The sequence below is a fragment of the Opisthocomus hoazin genome, chromosome 8 (assembly GCF_030867145.1).
Source record: "Opisthocomus hoazin isolate bOpiHoa1 chromosome 8, bOpiHoa1.hap1, whole genome shotgun sequence".
Lineage (NCBI taxonomy): Eukaryota > Metazoa > Chordata > Aves > Opisthocomiformes > Opisthocomidae > Opisthocomus > Opisthocomus hoazin.
In genome coordinates this window covers 50928482-50947828 of record NC_134421.1, presented here as the reverse complement: position 1 = coordinate 50947828, position 19347 = coordinate 50928482, and the positions used below count along the sequence as shown (strand labels likewise).

At 40.8% G+C, this 19347-nt stretch overlaps 1 long non-coding RNA gene across 2 annotated transcripts; it reads right to left on the bottom strand.

Moving 5' to 3' along the window:
• Positions 1 to 1424: 1424 nt before the first annotated feature.
• Positions 1425 to 19070, bottom strand: LOC142362271 (uncharacterized). 2 transcript variants are annotated; one of them, XR_012764896.1, is made up of 4 exons: positions 18916 to 19070; positions 11803 to 11878; positions 8704 to 8838; positions 1425 to 2176 (listed from the first exon to the last, which is right to left on the bottom strand). It is a non-coding gene; the product is annotated as an uncharacterized LOC142362271 (long non-coding RNA). The 2 variants fall into 2 exon arrangements; XR_012764897.1 differs by lacking the exon at positions 18916 to 19070 and adding an exon at positions 15532 to 15600.
• Positions 19071 to 19347: the final 277 nt, after the last annotated feature.

The following is a 19347-nucleotide window of genomic DNA, read 5'->3' as shown; positions in this document are numbered from 1 at the left end:
TCACCCTTGTTCCCACATTTACTCTCTTCTGCAGCTTACTGTTTCTGTCTCTAGTTAAGAAGCCTGGACTCTTGTAAAACAATCTTAGTCCAAGCTCCCTGACTGGAGGCAGAAATAATTGGCAGAGAGGAAAGAATTAAGACATAGATGCCATTTGGGACAGTTCCCATGTGACTGAGGGAACTGAACTTCATCTTTCTTCCAGGTCCCACCATAAGGGCATGCCCTACTTGTCCTTGCTAGTTCATAACAAAGGAAAACCCCTTGATCATGAGAGAAAGACAACCAATCCTTGCCCCTCGCACACTCCCTTCCTCCTCTATTCCTCATTAGGTCACTTCAGAGTTCTTGCGCGGTCCTGGAGCTTGTCTAAGGCACTGCACGAGGAAAACACAGCTTTCCAGCTCACTGGAGGCAGAAAGGGAGACAGAAGCTGATGGGATTGGGGAAGCTCATGGCTCTGTAATGATGTGGTAAAGGCAGTGCTTCCCACTGCTACAATATTATTGTCTGACATTTTCCCATTTAAAACATCCAGGTTTTATTTCTCTATCACATTGCAAATATTAACTGCTTGGGCTCAAAATTTGCTGCCTAAGGCTGACTAGTAAAAATCTTCACTCCAGCAACAAGTCTAAGGACAACTTTGCTTTTTTGCCGTTTTAAAAAAAGTCTGACAATGATTTGAGAAGTTCTACTATCTTAATACTTTGGTACAGGGTTCTTGAAATTCGCTATGCTGTTGATCTTTACATCTGCTCATAGCTGGCCATCTTACAGACTTCTGAAAAACTGTCACTCTGCCAATATTACCAGAGATGTGCCTAAGATCCTTAGCCAAAGTTCCCAAAGACTCTGCACTGGGCATCTCAGGCCAGAAGAACTTCTCTGAAGTGGCAGTCCCTACCTAACTGTGGTGAACTGGTTTTGAGTAAGGTTTGCTGTTGCCAACTGTCCTGTGTTCTCACCCTTACGCTCTCAAAATTAATGCTTGGATCACATGGAAGAGGATATATGTTGTCCAGCTCTGGAGCCCTCAGCACAAGAAGGACATGGAACTTTTGGAGCAGGGCCAGAGGAGGGCCACAAAAATGATCTGAGGGCTGGAACACCTCTCCTACAAGGAAAGGCTGAAAGAGTTGGGGTTGTTCAGCCTGGAGAAGAGAAGGCTCCAAGCAGACCTTACTGAGGCCTTTCAATGTATAAAGGGGGCCTACAGGAAAGATGGGGACAGACGTTTTAGTAGGGCCTCTAATGATAGGACAATGGATAATGGTTTTAAAGTAAAAGAGGGTAGATTTCGACTGGATATAAGGAAGAAATTTTTTACCATGAGGGTGGTGAAACACTGGCACAGGTTGCCCAGAGAGGTAGTGGAGGCCCCATCCCTGGAAACATTCAAGACCAAGTTGGACGGGGCTCTGAGCAACGTGATGTAGTTGAATATGTCACTACTCATTGCAGGGGGGGTGGATAGATGATCTTTAAAGGTCCCTTCCAACCCAAAGCATTCTGTGATTCTGTGATTCTGTCTTACACTAAACGAAGTATTGATAGATCGAGAGTAGAATTCAGAGAGTGGTGTAGGAAGAGAACAGACTGAAACAATCAGTGTGCAGGGGAACAACTAGGCCAGCTGAGCTTGCGAGGTGAAACAAGAGGGGAAACTGAGCCTGTGTTGAATGACGCAGCAACACAGAATGCACCCGCAGTAGTTGGGAAGTCTGGACTGGTTCTCTAGGCAGACTACAACTAGATGATAAAAAGAAAAGCTAAGAGAAGGGCCTAGAACCAAGGGGTCACAGTTGGACAAACAATTCTTAAGTGATATACAGGTTTTCAAACATTCAAAGGTATATTCTGTGCTATGGGCTGTGTAGCCCTTACATTATCAGTGGTAGGAATGTTTTGTTACTGAAAGTGCTTGTTCCTTTAACTCCTTGGTGTGGTGAGAAACAAAACCAAGATAATCAGTGCTGTAACCTAATCCAGACCCATTCTGCAGGGACCGATGGGATCCATAGGAAGCCATTATCATCTCTTGCCTGTCAGTCATCCTAGAGGTCTCCAAGTGCTGTTACTCAATCACTGTTGGCATACAGTTCACAGGCTCCAAAAGGTTGGCTGTTCTTGCAATAAATGGTAGACAATAAGCAATCAGATGTGGGAGACAGTGCTGTAAAGGAAAGAGGGAAAAACTGGACTGGTCTGATGGGGCAACCTTAAAGAATTAGTTTTACTTTCTGTCACACAATTAGGTAATATGCAAGTGCCTTAAACTAGGCTTCTTTTATCTTATGTGATCATCAATTCTGTATTTGTTTTCTGTATACTGGACTTCAAACACTGCAGCTTCATTTGTGAGAGTGCTCATAGCAACCTCTGAAGTTAAGAAATGCACTCTGAATTAAATGAAGTCAGTATTATGCTGCTTACACTGAAAAATCACATCATAAGAGTCTCAAACCGAGTACTCAAAATTAGTAAGTACTATTGTACTGTGTGTTTCATAGTCAGTAAAAGAAAGAGAGTAGTACCTCTAATTGCATTTGTGAAAATAAATGTTTGGGACGTATTCAGTTCCTGTACTGATGTGTATTATGGAAGAACCTCTAAGAAAATTAATGATTCAGAGCAAGAGTTGAACTGTGTATAATAAATAAGACATAGGCTACACTGCACAATGAGGAGAAGACAGTTTATTGGAGAATCAGTCATTAAAGTGCGTTACGGGCACTGAGTGAACACTAGCTTTGCAACTTCAATGTTCTCATAACGTAGTTTTTATGTTTGCTATATGCAGCAGTAGTCTGTAGTACTTCTAGCAGAATTAAGCTTAGGGCTTTAGAAGATGATATTTAGATCAAGTTTTTACACTGCAGAATAATTTTAGGTAATAGAAATTATCTGAGATAATTTCATAACCTGTTTTACAGTATAGAGAATGCTGCTTGATACTGTAAAATCAGTTTCTGAAATTCCTCTTATCTATATACATACTTTGTAATCTTGTGATGTGTGCAGAAAACCAAAGGTATTTCTTTCTCTTAAAAATAAGTTTCTGACAATTTTCACAGTTTTAACTACAGAGGCTAAAGAGTAAGTGGTATTATGATAACTAAGTGAGAAAAAGTTCAACAGCTACAAAGCAAAGGGTCATTTTTGGTTCTTTGTTTCTCTTACTTTTTTATCCTTGTTATTTACTAATGCCTATTTACAGAGCTCCAATAACAAACAGACACTTCAGGGAAAGTTTTGGTGCCTTTTTACATCCTCTATACGTATTCTTCAGTAGAATCAGGAAACACCAAGACCGACATTTGTATTATTAGTCTGTTAAAATAATGCAAAATTAAACAACAGCAAATGAATTTAAAAACCCTTCAGGACTAACAGGGAGAAAATACAATAAAAATACTTCTCACCTTTGAGACTCAACATGAAGCATTGATTTGGGGTAGATCTATATACACTTACGCTTTTCCTGGGCATATATGAAAGGAATCATATAGCTGTTTGGGGCAGCTCTTTAAGAATACTGTATTTCACTGATCACAGGGTTGGCTCGTGCAGCCGGACAGGAAGGGGTGCCATAAAACCATGTGAGACATCTACAGGAAATCTAAGTGAAAACCATATTTTTTTTAAAAGGGGTGAAAACAATAGGGTTAAATAAACTCAACTTCTGAGAACCAAAGAGGAGACAGTCAAAGACCTTGATCTTAGCTGGCTGCAACAAGGAAGCGAATTACGAAAACTTTAAACCTCTTCTGGCACAACAATATCACTGCCAATCAACAAAAGGGAGAAACAGCAGATGTAATCAAGGAACATGAAGCATGTCAAAGGATTATGTACATTGAGAGGGATGACTATAAAGGAAGTCCTTCTGATTCTCTAGTAGATTTCTAGGTGGAATGATAAAAAGTTTCAAACTTTGATGGCTCTTTTATGATACTGATGTGGTTAGCCCGGATTTCTCCTGGTCTGCTCCATCAGGCATGAGTAATCTCCCTCACAGTCATTCTGCCATCATTTGCTGCATCTTGGCTTACTCTCAAGGGAAGGATGAAGTGGCACATTTCTCTGCCCAATCCTATTTTAATGTAAAGAACTTGCAGATTATGTGTCTCCCTGCCTTTGCTTCTAGGAGATGAGTTTGTCCCAAGCCATTTGAAGGCTTTTGTCCAATTAAGAAAGAAAAATATTTGTAGCTTTAGAAATAATCAGTTCGGAACATAAAAGATACAGAACTGTTACTCACCATGTAGTTCCTCACAAAAACATAACCTTGTTGGTTTAAATGACAGTTTGTAAAAATGAGATTGCTCACTCAGGTCTTGATTCTGCAGATAAATCTGAGTGAACGGATACCTGTTCCTTTGAATAATAATGAAGATTGTCACAGATACGGATGATTTTGGATGCTGCCTCCTTTTATTTTGGTCTCTCAGGGCTAGATTTTCAGAAAGCAGGGATAAATACCTTTGAAAAACTGATCACCTTTAAGGCCTTGCACACAAAGTTAGTAGCTGATAGTGAAGGTTCTGAAAAAGTTATCTCAGGTTTTCTGCTGTGAAGGAAGGCAAGAGACCCATCTCCTCCTCAGGTGCATTATGTCGTTTGCTTCTACTACCGGTCTTTTCTACTATCACTTCTGCTAGCACGAGTACTAGGAAGCACACTTGCGTGGAGCGTGCTGACCTGTGTGCTCTGCTCTAGTCACCCAGAATCCACCAAAAATCCCAGCCATTCCAGCCCATGGACGTGGGCACACAGAACATCAGGAACACTAGCCCACTGTGATCTCGATACTCATTCGTGTTTTGTTGGTACGTAAGTATTTAGCTAAGTGTGGACACAGGCCAGGCTTCAGAGCTTTCTGGAGGAAGGAAGCCGGTGCCCGCTCAGCAGCTCAGGGCCTGCCCAGGCTCTGCCTGTGTGGGCTGAGTCTTCCCCAGGCAGGGAAGAACATGCTGTCGCGGAGGTGCCATGCTGCAGGGAGCACAGGCTCTGCTCTTCCAGTCTGGACGCATGGACCCACTGTGGCACAACCACAGCTGGCAGCTGCTAGTGCCAGGGATAAAGCAGCACATGTAAATATTGGTCACCTTTGCTCCTTGCCTCATCCTGCAAACCTAACCTTAGCGTATAAATGCTGCCAACAGCTTGCACTAAATTTAAAGCAAAAAGTACTTCTCTCCCAGGCACAATTAAGCAAAGTATTTGGGTGACTTAACTTGAGCATTTTAACACGGGAAAAAGTATATCCTGAGAGAATATACTGAATAAGGGGATGGTATTGATCTTAGTATAACATGCTTAACTGTTATATATCGTGCTTTTAAAAATAAATAAGTAAAAAGAAATTTGAAATTGTCCTTATAAAAGTAAGAACAAATCACCACTGGCTGTTTGAAAAATGAGCTAGAGGAATGTGACAAAATACAGGGAATAAGACTAAGCAGTGACTGGCAAGCCAATGGAGATGAATTTGACTGTGAGGAACAGTTGCTGAGCATATAAATAAAATTATAGATGATTAGAGATGGAGTGAGAAAGAAAATAAATATACACAAAGACAGCATGAATAGCTGCATGCCAGCATGCAGTCAAAATAGTATGAATTTATCACACACATTTTAGACAAGCCATTCCTCAAATGTCAGAAAAAAATAGGGCTCTAACAGCTACACATATGTAGCCCACTAACCTTCATAAGTCAGGACGATCTGCACTTAAACTGTAAAGATATAGGTCTAACAGATGTCTTTAAACCCTAGGATGATAGAGATTCTACACTTCCCTGGGCAATCTACACCCATGCTTTGGATATTGCTGTTAAAAAATCCTCCCTGAGGTCTAGCCTAAATCTTCTTTGCAACAGTTTAAGCCTTCTACAATTTATTCTTTGTTCTTATGACCTAGTGAACAATTCTTCCTGCTTTGATGCTACCTTTTACATATTGGAAGTTTTCAGTCTAAATTAAAGATCTTTAATGCTTTTGATGTTTCTTATAGGTCATATTCTTTGAACATTTTTCATACTTACAGATTCCTTCTGGATCTTTTTTCTTGAAATGCAATGTCAAAACCTGGCCAGTTTTCCAGCTAATAATTTACTAGAGTTGGGCTGAAGAGAAATATTCCTTCATATTCATGTTCACACTTCATCACTTGATGCTCTTCATCTTCTGGAGCAGTATGACATTTCTGATTCTTGCTCTGCTTCTCATCCACTATATCCCCATGAAACTTTTCTGCAGAACTTCTGTCCAGAAAATCATAAGCATTTCACAAGAACCTGTGGTCTTTCATGCTTGACTGAAAGGCAGCACAACCCAGAACCATGTTCACAACAGAAGAGAGTATGCAAAAATTCCAAGAAGAGTCTAACAGTGATCCTACGCCTGCTTTATCTTCTCAGCCTAAGAGCTCCCTGGACTGAAGGTCATCACGTTTTACAGGCACAAATGGACTTTTCCGCATCCATTTATCCAGTGCTTTTGAAAATCATTTGCACTTTTAGTTTCCAAAGTACTCTGTGGCAATGAGGCCCACAATTTAGTTACGTATTATATTAAGATTTATTAATGTTTAACTTGCTGCCTGCTAATTTCATTAAGGGTCTGATAGCTTCTGTGAGGTTAGAAATAATTAATAAGCACTTCCTGCTCATCATATTCAAACCATTTACAGTTTTACAGACCTATACCATATCCCTCTCTATCATCTCTTCTCCAAGCATGGAAAGTCTTGGTCTTTTTTCTCCTCCCTTGTACAGTAGCTGTTGTTCATCCCAGTGACTGAGTCTCCTTTGTAGTATTTTTTAAAATTCTTTAAGATCTCTTTTGAAAACATATAATCAGAACAGTCTCATGTGTTCAAAAGGAGGATTGTGGTGAGTCGACACAGTGACATAATGGGATTTTCTGTTTCATTCCCCCTATTCCTAGCAATTTCTAACATTCTCTTCATTTTTTTTTCGACCTCCAGTGATTCCAGAACTTTTTCTGAAAGATATTAGACACCATAGTTTAAGACAGCTGTTATTTATTTATAATTAGGGTATTTTTACCTCATGTGCATGGTATTATACTAGTCACGATTTAATTTGGTCACTTTTACTGAAAAGTCTTTCAGTATTTTGTGATCCCTGTAGATTCCTTTTCAGTCAGTTTTATGTGTGTCTAGCATGCATAATACTTCATCACCTGAAAATTCTGTTCTTTCAGAATTCACTCCTTTTCCATATTGTCATGACTGCTTTGCACATCAAAGATTCTACCTCAGAATCTTAGGGGGTCTCCACTGGTAGTTTCTTCTCATTGTAAAACCTAATTATTTAACCTTATTCTTATTTTTATATCTTATGTATGACAGTGTAACTTATTTAAATGCCTTTGATAAGAGTATCTATGAAAAACATACCAATCAGATGACATTTATCTTATTAGTTCCTTCAGAGATCTCTGATAGATTGGTAAGGCATGACTCCCCAACAGAAGTTCTGCTGACTCTTTGTCAGTACATTATACTTATCCATGTATCTACTAGTACAGTATTTAATAAATAAGATTTATGGGCCAGTAGTACCCAGAATTTCTCCTGGAGCCTGTTATAAGCTTGGTGTCACATTTGTCAGTGCCCAGACCTCTGGCCCTAAGAGGCTGATCTAAACCACAGGTTATGTACCACAGTACTTCGGCTCAGCAATTTCATGTTTGAATTTCTTTACTACTCTGGGATGATTACCACATTGTTCCTGTAATCGAGTATGATTAATTTGATTGGTTTGTTCTAAAACCTCTTTTATTAATAGCTTGAATTGTGACAGTTCCCCAGACTCATTACTTGTAAAGAATGGTGTTAAGAACTGCCCTGAGCTTCTCTTCAGTAAAAACTGATGCAAAGAATTAATTTAGCTTTTTCTGATATAGTTTATATTTGTTGAGTGCTGCTTGTCATTACTGATCAGTTCCACTGATGGTCTGGTTAGCTGCTTCTTTTCGATGTGCTTAAGATGGCTTCGAACATTTAGCTAGGGCTTCTTCAAAATAGCAGTTTTGGACTCATCTGTGATTTTAAATTTAACTTCACAGAGCAGCTTCTTCTGATTTTTTTCCTCTTTTGGACATGACTATGGTTTCTTTGAAGTTATTTCTGTGTTTTTAGTATCTTCTTCTGCAGTTTAATCACACTAGTGTTGTTTTGAGTGCTTTTGCTATCTTCCTAATTGAGGGTATTCATTGACTCTTGGCCTATAACACGATATTTTTATAAAGTCTCCAATTCATTGCAAACATTTCTTTATCTGCTCCTTTGAAATTTTTGCTTTCTTCTCAAAAATTGAATGTTACTGTTGAAGAAGTCTCATCTCATTTTGTCCATAACCATTACCATCTGAAGATGGGCTATCCACACCTGCTTCCTGATTGCTTGGGATCTTAACTGTATGACAGCAAATAATTAAATTCTCTCATTATTATAATTTTCTACCTCACTAAGTTCTTCAGCAGTGTGTGACAACTGTCACCATTCTGGTAGTCTGATAAACTGTAGCTCTAATATTACACTTCTGTTTAGGAATATAATTCACAGAGATTCACGTACATACACTTTCTGGTAGCATCTTTACCTTATTCCCCTGGATGTCTTTTTTAATTAATGCCTGTGTGCCACCCACACAGTGTCTATTCTTACCTGAGAGCAGAATTTCACATTTCCAAACTTGAAATATCTCTTCTTTTTGTGGACTATTCTTTCAATTCATCAAAACAATTTTACATTCTCATGCTGACCTTCTGTGTGCTTGTGGACCCTTCAGCTTGAAGTCATCTACAAATTTAACAAACATACCAAGTTATGAATAAACATATTTAATGGTAATGTACCAGGATAGAGTCTTAATATAGTTTTTTTAGTTTGACAGTAAACCATTGCTAACTTCTCTTTGCATGTGGTTTTCTAGTCACGTTAGCTTGCTTATGGATGAGAATCCCACATAAGAAAACAGCAAAAGCCTTCCTGAAATCTTGTTAGATTCCAATTCCCCTTTTCTCAAGGCCTATTACTCATTAAGAAGGAAATTAGATGACTTGTCATGATTTGTACTTGGCAGGTATATGTTGGCTTTTACATATCCCCTCTATCTTCTAAATGTCTTCCATTACTTGCTTCATTATCTGGGGAGACCGAAGGTAAACTGACAGGGTTGTTAAATCCTTGGCTTGTCTTTTTCCTCTTCTTTAAATGCAAATACTGCGTTTATCCGATTCCTATGTTTATATCTTATAATACAGGATGAGTTAACATCAATGCTGAATTAATGGAATCCAACTATTTTTTTACTATGTGATAGCCCAGAGCTACTACAATCCTCTGTGGGCTATAGCTTATTCCTTTGCACATAACTAACTGAATTCACCAGCTGTCTGGGACCCAGTCTATGCTACACGCTCTGTCACAGTAAAAATTGGGAGACACAACATGTTCACCAGACTAGTGATAAGAGCAAATTCACTTGGTTTTCGGAACTATTCTCTAATATCTATACTGCTTAACAAAGTATGATTATTAACTGTGCAGTGGTTCAAGGAGATGTGTTCTAAGTGAAGCAAATGACAGAATTAATTCCCCTGAGAGGCAGCTGGCATGATGCTTGGACAATGTATATTGAGTGGCCAATTAAATATCACATCCTAAGTTATAGTTGAGGAAGTACCAGAAAAGTGTGCCAAGCTGATGAATGAAATAAATGCTGATTTGCACACCAACCTTTTCTTTAACAAATTAAAAAAAACAAACAGTAAAAGTTGCGGGATAAGAACAGTTTGAGCAAGAGCCATGATTCACTCCTTCCTGGAGAAAATATCATCTGCCAAAATATCCTCTGCCAATCTCAGTTCAGTTAAGTTTCATTAGCATAAATGTAATTCCCACAGGTACTGTCAAAATGTGAAAGAGAGACCCAGCAGGTCAGCGTCGGAGTAGATCAGTCCTGCTCATTATGGGGATTCATTCTCTGGGTGAGGTTTGATTCCTTGAGACTATTTGTCATTGTTGTCTGAGTCCAACCGGAGCAGAGGCTGCTGAAATATGTTGCTACTGACGTAACCGCCCGCTTCTTTTATTGCTGAATACTATTTCTGTCATCATTTCTTAATCTTCTGATTCCTGACTTTTTAGTGTGTATCTTTCTTATGCATTCATGGATTTTCAACACTGAAATAGGAACAGCCTTGTGTCAATCCTTTCTGTTGCATTTGTTGTACAGTCTCTTTTGTCCAGATTCGTGTTGTGCTTTGTACCTCCCGATTTGTACCTTTAGTTTATTGACATTGACTTTATTTTAATGAAAGTGTCCTTTATTTTGGACTTCTAGTCCAAATTAGACATGCCATGTACTGCTATCCAAGAAGCAAATCTAATTTGCAGTGGAAATGCAAACTGTATTTAGCTTTAACGTAGTAGCAATCAACTGTCTATCCGAATAAATCTCTCACCTCTTTTGCTTTTCTACAGTTTTAGCCTCACTTCCTAAGGAAGCCAGATTTACTCTGCTACACATGCTGTCAGTCCGAGTCTTGCAATAGCTCTGGAATCTTCTTGAAAATGTCAACCAAATCTGACATAGTGTGCAAGGTCTCAGTGTTACAACACTCCCACAAGCTGAGTGGAGCCAGTCAGGGTGCAGAAACCCCATCAGTCTCCCACCGAGGGCAGAGCTGCACCTCGGTTCGTTTACATGGATATGCTCTCTCTTAGACATACGTAGACTAGCTTATCAGCTGCCTAACACCGGCATGCATTAGGCCACGCACCATTTCATTTTTCGTTCAGTTCATCATGTGATTTATCACTTGTAGTCCTTCTTTATATGAAATGGCATTCTTATCCTGATTGGGTTAGTTGTATTTAGCTAATTTATATATTGCATTTCCGCAACTTCTTGTTCTCAAGACTTTTGACAGTATTATTTCTGAAATTCAGCTTTCTCACTTTTTTGGTTTTCATGGTTTGTCCTCGGACATCTTGAAGTACTTGTATTTTTTGTCCCTTGATGTTGAGTAATATCTTGCAAGTTTGCTAATGAAATCAGAATTTCTCAAGCAAAATTTAAAAGTTTTCTATTGTCCTGTAATATAGGACTTGATTTACATACAGATACATACACATATATAAATAAGCTTATGAAAATAGTTGCTGCTTTTTGAATAGAAATCTTACTATTTACAGATTTGTTAAGCACTGTTACTCTGATTAGACCCAGGGCCTGGATGCTTATGTTTATACTCCCTGTTTGCTTTTACTACTATGCTAAGAAAATGGTCAGCAAACAGGATCATCTCATTACAAGTCATAAAACCACAGGAAACTTGGCTTAATGAATTCTACTGCCTGTTCTTTCTTTCTTGACTTCCTACTACTTCTTCCCCTTTTCTGTTATACTTCTTGCTGTCAGTCTTGCCTGTCTTGTTTTTAAGATATTGCACATTATTACATCCTTTCATTCTAAATCTTTCCTCTGCCCTTCCCAAGTCTTTCTCCCCTCTTCTGATCAATCTCTCCTATTCTCACTTTACTTCTCCAAGACTCCTGACAGACATATTTCTCTCACTCTCCTATTTCTCTAAACCACCTCCCACACTCTACTGCTTCCCAACCCTTCCCATGCTACATCCATACAATGGCATATGTACATACGCACACACAAAGAAACATATGCCCTTGTCTAATTTTCTCCAGTCCTGTCCCCTCACCAGCACATTTCGAGATAAGTTTAGGAGTATGCTCCTTTACCTTTTCCACTGAAAGGATTAGGAATTCTTATGTCTTCCCTCTTCTGTCTTCCGGAGTCTACATCCTTTACCACCACCTACAGAAGAAAGAGACAGCTAGTGATGCTTTATACTGATTTTAAACTTCACTAGACTCATAAATAGGAACAGCTTTTATAGACACTACATGGTACAGAACTTGATCACCTTGTGAATTAGCATGCTAGACCAGGTCTGCATTCGGCCTCAAATTGCTTATCCAGATGCCTTCTCCTCCATTTCCTAGTGCACATCATAGGTATAATTAAACCCTTGCAATATATATATGCCTCAACTAAATGATTTCTAAAAGTATGTATCTCATTGTGTTGCACATCCATTTACATTTTGTATTAAACAGATTAATCAGGGATGAGAACGTGACTTAACTTTATGTTCATTCTACAGAAAGACTGTACAGGGAAAAAAATCACTGGACTGGATGAAAACTGTGTGGTAAGAAGATGCAAATTCATTATATAATACTGTAAGCAAGTCTTTTGTTTTTCCTAATATAATTGCTTAGATTAGTTCTTTTGTTAAATATCTATCTGTACTGTGAGAAGCATATATTTGCACCCATCTAGGCAGGTAGCAGCAAACAGAAAGGGAAGAAAAAGTAAGAAAGGGAGAATATTTACACAGAAGGATGCCTTCCTCAAAGAAATGTACGCAAGACAAAATATTTTTGAAGTTGCAAATCCTGCTGTACTTGCTAGTGGTCCATGAGGAAACATGAACACCGGAACTTCTTGGCCAGTTGAGGTTAAGTTCCCAATGGCACAAGTGCCCAAGTCCCGCTTACAACTACCCAAACTACGTCTTCAATGCAGTTAGACCTTTTTTTGCTTATTCCTTGTAACACAGGGTTACTGACCACAACGATATGATGATTCAGAATGTCTGCTTGGTGCATTACAATCGTCGCTCCCCGTCACCCGCAGTTTGCCAAAACTTTTCTTCTCAGTTATTTCTAGCTACACAGACTTTTTCTAGAAAAAGCATTTACTCTGACTGCTATCTAACTCTTCCACCAGAAACCACTGTCAGAAGAAGGTGCAGCACTGGAAGGGGAAACCTGGATTCCAGTCCCCATGCCAGCCTTGCTGGAGACTGAACCACCAGCTCCTGCTTTCCACAGCAGTGCTGTAATCACGAACTAAATACTTCTAGGGCAGAAAACGTTTCCTGCCTCCATGTGAAGCCGTGTCACTGTGCAACCAGGAATCAAAGCTGAAGGGTATAAAGGGAAAAAACAGAAGAGGTTGAATCTGTGATCAAATGATGATGAGGATCTCCTAGGGGAGAGATGCATTGCAAATTGCTCCCTTTGCTAAACTTTACAGTAGCGCACCAGAAAGCATAGAAGGGAATTAGACCTCATGAGAAGTCTAATTAATTATGAGTTTTACTAACTTTGTAAATGAATGAATTATGGGTAAGATAATACATGTAGCAGTTTATTTTTATCCCAAAAGTGTAATGAAGCTTTGTATTAATTGGGGAACAGAGCATGAAGATGCAGCTGCTTGTTAGACTGCAGTATTTATTGACTAAGACCCAGAATTATTCTAGCCCAGGGATTTTCCACAAGATACCATCAAGGCTAAGGTATAAGGATAGTGTAAACATTGCAATTATGCAAATGTACATTTGATGCAAATATAACTGAATTTAATTTTAAGATTCCACCAAAACTGTGAGGCATATAAACATACTCTTTTCAGTGGTGCCCAGTGACAGGACAAGGGGCAATGGGCACAAAACTGAAGCACAGGAAGTTCCGTCTGAACATGAGGAAGAACTTCTTCCCTCTGAGGGTGACGCAGCACTGGAACAGGCTGCCCAGGGAGGTTGTGGAGTCTCCTTCTCTGGAGATATTCAAGACCCGCCTGGACGCGGTCCTGTGCAGCCTGCTGTAGGCGACCCTGCTTCGGCAGGAGGGTTGGACTAGGTGACCCACAGAGGTCCCTTCCAACCCCTACTATTCTGTGATTCTGTGATTCATACACAGTTTAAAACTGTGAATATTGTAAGCAAGTTGTAGTGAGTTATAAAATGGCATGAGAAGTAGTTCACATTGTTTCATTTGTAGTGCATAGAAAATTTTCAATGCACTTAAAGTGACTGACCCAAGACAAAATAACTTAAGAGTTGCCTGAGCGATCCCACCTTTAACCAAAAGTCAACATGTCTGTGCTCTAAAGACTTGTTTATTCATTTCCCATTTAGGCACTATTGGATGTCAACAAATAAACAGCATTGGGAACTGCAACCAGAACTCAGTGTTGTTTTTATCCAGTCAATTGCATTCTCAACAGAATCAGCCTGTCTTTGTTAATCTCTCTTGAGCCCCCCAGCTCTTGCATACCTGATTGAACTGTGCCTTCTGCTTAACAGAAGGGGTCTCTAACTTGTAGTTTAGGATTTAGAAATCAAGGTCTTCTGGTTCCTTGGCGAACGTTCTACCCATCTGGCCATCACGGATACAGAGACTCTAACAAGGGAGTCTGAATGTGCCTGAAACTCTCTGAATTGCTCTCACACATCTATGTCTAATATTTATTTAATCTGGAGTTTATGAACGCACAGCTTATCATGGGATGCTCTCAGCGAGAACATTAGATGAAGCCACATCAAATCAGTAAGATACACTAAGAGTGATGTATTAAGGAATGCTGGAATATCTGTATTTGCTGTGAAACACTTCATGACTATGATTTGTGACACTGCTTGATTAGCACACATTACCTGCGAGATTCTTCAGAGTTTATGCAACTTTACCTTCACCTCTGTAAAACTGAACTCTGCTCAGTGCAGCATCACAGCATTAATTCACTCCAACTTAGAACTATTTTCTCCTAGGAAAAACTACTGTGAAGCCAGGTGGTTCATCCAAAATACATCCCGAATACAGAAAAAAATTTCAGTGGTCACAGCATATGAGGGAAAGTTTTACTAATCAAATCTTACAGCCCTGAGATGTATCAACAGATGGCAAGGCATCTCAGCAGGTGTTACTACCAGCCCTTTGGCAGAACAAAACCTCTCAGTGGACACTAAACCTACTATCACAACTATTTGAGATAATGCTTCAGTATCCTCTACCAAAAAATACCTCCCTTGCTAGAAATCTTCATTACACATTTTGGAAGCACAATCCAGTGACTAAAAGAAATTGCTCTGAATTTTGGATTTCTCAAACCCATTAACCACAACAGAGAAACAATTAAAAAAGAATTTGATTATCAAGTTGTAACAACAGTCTCAGTTCAAAACATCTCACCAGTTCCATATCATCTAAAAGGCAATGAATAAACAAAGATGCTGTTTCAAAGTCTGCTGGTTATGTTGAGAACATTAGCCAGAGAACAAAAGTTAAACTCAAAAAAATTCCCCTAATAATGTATTTTATACCTAGAATTTACATGAAATGGCTCAAAAGGATTTTCATGCCTTATCTTTGTTTTATGGAAGAGCATCCTGCGCTTTTTAACACTGTATGTGGCTTAGCTGTGAATTTCCATTTTCACTGGATACAAGCTAATTATGGATTGTGTGAAGAACTACTTCTTACTGTTTTAAAAATCTCTTTTCTTTTCATGGAATCTTTTCTTATCCATGTAAGACAAAAAAGAAAGTTTCCCAGGTTTTGCCCCACCATTTTTCTTTCAATAAGTTTTATTATAAGGTAGTTATAGATTCCAATTACCATTCATATCTAATGGAGGAATATTCCATTTTTCAAAGCCAGGAAACATCATCTGCTTGCTCTTCACTCACACAACGAAACTCAAATTGGATCTCAGTTCCAGTTTATCCTGTTGGATGAACCACTGCAGTGCTGTGCTGTGAAGTGAGCTTTACTGTGACCTTCGACACCTTGATCCGAAGTTCTCGTACACAATGGCCAGTCACTGGCTGCAAGGACTCCCCACTGCAAGTACCCTCCTGAAGGCATCTTCTGCTGCATCGGGTGGAACTACCTGATCTGTGCTGGAAACTTTTATCAGTACCAGAGACACTTTGCGTATGACCATCATGCACATCTGACTGGTCAAAGTTTGGGTGCATCCGCTTGCCCACATCACTAACTGGTTACATCATAAACTATGCGATGAATTAAACACCATAATATACACATTAGGGTCTTCCATCCACAAACAAGTTACAAAGGCGACAAAGGTACTGGGACTCCTACATGCATGCAATACTGGCCAGTTTTTCTGGTCTTCCTTAAGAGCTGAACACAAAAGTTATGAAATTGCATTTAAGATAGAAGAAGATTTCAGCTTATATTTGGCCATCCTCCAAAAATAAGCAACTCCCCGCGCCCCACCCCCTTAAACATACTAAACAGTAGAGTACTTGACCTTAACTTAATTGGAATTTCTAAAACTGGAGAAGAGCAAGGCAGAAGGGCAAATTTTGCTTAACCCATCTCATTGTCTTCCATGATGAAATGAGTGGCTCTGTGGATGAGAGAAAAGCAGAGGGTATCATTTACCTTCATTTCAGCCAGGGTACCCACACGGGCTCTCATGGCATACCTCCAGCCACATCCAGACGTAACTGGGTGGGAAGGCTACACGGTAGGTATGTACGGCATATAGCTGGTTGGACTGTCAGGGGCAAAACGGTTGCAGTCGGCAGTTTGAAATCTTACTGGCAGCTAGCAGGGCTGGTGTTCCTCAAGGAGCAATATTAGGGCTTATGCTGTTTAACATTTCGGTGATCTGGATGGTGAGTTGGAATGCACCCTCAGCATGTGCATGACGTGAAACTGGGTGGCTGATGTGCTGGAGGACAAGGTTGCCGTATGAGGTGACCATGAACAGGCTGGAGAATGGGCTGACAGAAGAAAGTCTTGCACCCAGGACAAAAAAACCCCATGCAATGGTATAGGCTGGAGACCGACTAATGACATAGTAGCTCTGCAAAAAGGGACCCGTGGGTCCCAGTGAAAAAGCTGAATGAGGGTCAGCACTGCACCTTTGAGGTAATGAAGACTAACCACATATCATGCTACATGAACAAGCGTACAGCCGGCACGCAAAGAGAAATTATTATTCTCCTCTGCCTGGCACTTCTGAGGCCACATTTGGAATACTGTGTCCAGTCTGGGCTTCCAAGTATGCAAGAGATACTTAGAAGCTGAAGAGTATCCAGAAGAAGTCAACCATGATGGTTCCAGGGGCTGGAGCATATGATGTAAGGAGAAGCCAAAGGAACTCAGTTCCTTTAACTTGGAGAGAACTGAGAGAGGATACAATGCCTACACTTCACTGGGGGGGTTATTAAAAAGGTGGAACTAGTCTTTTTTTGGAGGTGAACAGGAAAAGGATGAGAAGGAATGGTCATAAGTTGCAAAAAGAGAAGCTTTGTCTGGATAGAAGGAGAATAAATTCACATTGAGAGTGGCTAAACACAGAAGAAGCAGCCCAAAGAAGTTACGGAATCTCCACTTTTGGAGATTTTCAAGACTTGACAGGGCAAGGCTATGAGTAACCTGATTTGACCTTGAAGCTAGCCCTGCTCTGAGCAGGAAGCTGGGCAAGATGGCCTCCAGCCTAAATTGCTCTATAATTTTGCATGGGGTTTGACTTATATCCAAAGTTGTGAAGCTGCAGAGGAATTAATATAGTCATAGAACTGCCAGAAGTAGCACTAATGAACTTTTGCTTTGTCCATTGTCTTTGATCCTTGCACTTAAGAGATGACATGTATAAGCTGACATCAAGGTAACTCCATATTCTAGAGAGGACTATTACAGCAAAACATTCTACAGTGAGCCGGACCTCAGCAAAGGGCTATGGCATGCTAAACAATGCCTTGCTGGGGTTCTGAATCAAGGAACGACGTTGCCACTGATCTGGGCAGGCACTCTTGCTCTCCAACACTTGATTCCATGCAGTGGCTCACCTGCACTGGATTCCTTTTCTCACTATTTAAAACTTTAAGCATGGTCCCCATAAATGAGCCAGATCTTGAGAAATGTTATTAGATTTCATTGGCAAAGTTCAAGGAAGCGGTGGAGGAACTACTACCGGATAGTCCACCTTTGAAGACACCATGCTTTGCCAAGACTTTTCTGAGGCAGGAGTGGACTTTTGGATGATTATTTTTGGAAACACACAAAACAGATCTCCCTTTTGAGACTAAGACAAATGATGGCTGGGATTGTAAGAAATCAGTAAAGGTCAGCAGAAATCTATTACTCCAGTTCTTTCTGCTGGTAGTTCACCAGGAAATGAACAATGACTGTATTTGCTTCTTTTTTTGTGCTAGCTGGTGGCATTCAGACACTCATAGAAGTTGTCATAACTTCTTCGGTTACTTGAAATACAACCAAAAGTTTCTGAATTCCCACTGCTGAGTTTATGATCTGCAGGTTGCTTTTCTCTTATTTTTTGACCACTCAATAACATTATACTCGTAACGAGGCTACCAATGTTCATACTAAATGATCAAGACGCAAAGCTAAGCTGCTGTTACTCTGCTATTTCAACATTTGTAGCACAGTGGCATCAGTGAGAATGCAAGATGATTGATCTCACTCTGAACCTGATACCTACATCTCCTGGGAGGTGGGAATGTTCATTCTCCAAGTTTGTTAAGTCTTGGGCAAGTACAGCAGCCAGTACGCAACTGTGCAGAAAAAGAGCTGACAGCTGTGTCCTTTGCACTTTGCTACCCACGAGCTTCGCAGTTTTACGCAAGCGTGCTACACATGGGCCAAACGCAGCTACAAGGCCAGGTGGAGTTTAAGCTTCTTCCAGTCTGTGCCTACAACACAGCAGAGCTCAGGATGCCGCCACGCTCACCAAGACGAGAGCACCTCTGCGCGTTCGCAGAGACCCGCGTTTGGCTGCCTAACACGAAGGTTTCAGTCGACTTCTGCTGTGCCTCAGAGTTAAGATGCTGCTTGGCACTAGGCTGCTTGAACTGTACTCTGACACTTCAGGTGCCCCCCGCTTATTAACCAAAACCCAGACGGACTTTATGGAGTTTGAATTTGACCTCCTGTTGCTTTGGAAAAAGAAGACTTGTTGGTGAAATCAACGTCGGTATTTTAAAAGAAGACTTCATTGCTTACAAGTTGATGGTCACAGGTGCTGCGAACTCCGATCTACCCTCTTCCCTGGTGAATTTACCAGGAAAAAAAAAATGGCGCTTTTTAAAAAAATCTGTAACTAAGCAGGCCAGGCTGAGACGGGGCAGGGCCGCCACCTCAGGTGATGGCGGCTGCTCCCACGCCTGTCCAAGCACCGGTGCCCGTGCAGGACCGGCGGAGAGCCGTCCTCCCCCCGCGCAGGGTCAGGGACGGCGCCGGTTCCCGCCGTCAGCGCCCGCAGCGCAGCGCGGCGCTCCGCCTCAGCCCGCCGCCCCGCCGCCCCATCCCAGCCCGGGCCGCCCAACGACCGCCGCCGCCGCCCGGCACCTGTGCGGCCCCGGCGGGGGGAGCGGCAGGCGAGGCGCCTGCGCAGTGCGCGGCCTCTCGCCGCCAGGGCCGCAGTCACTTCCTGCC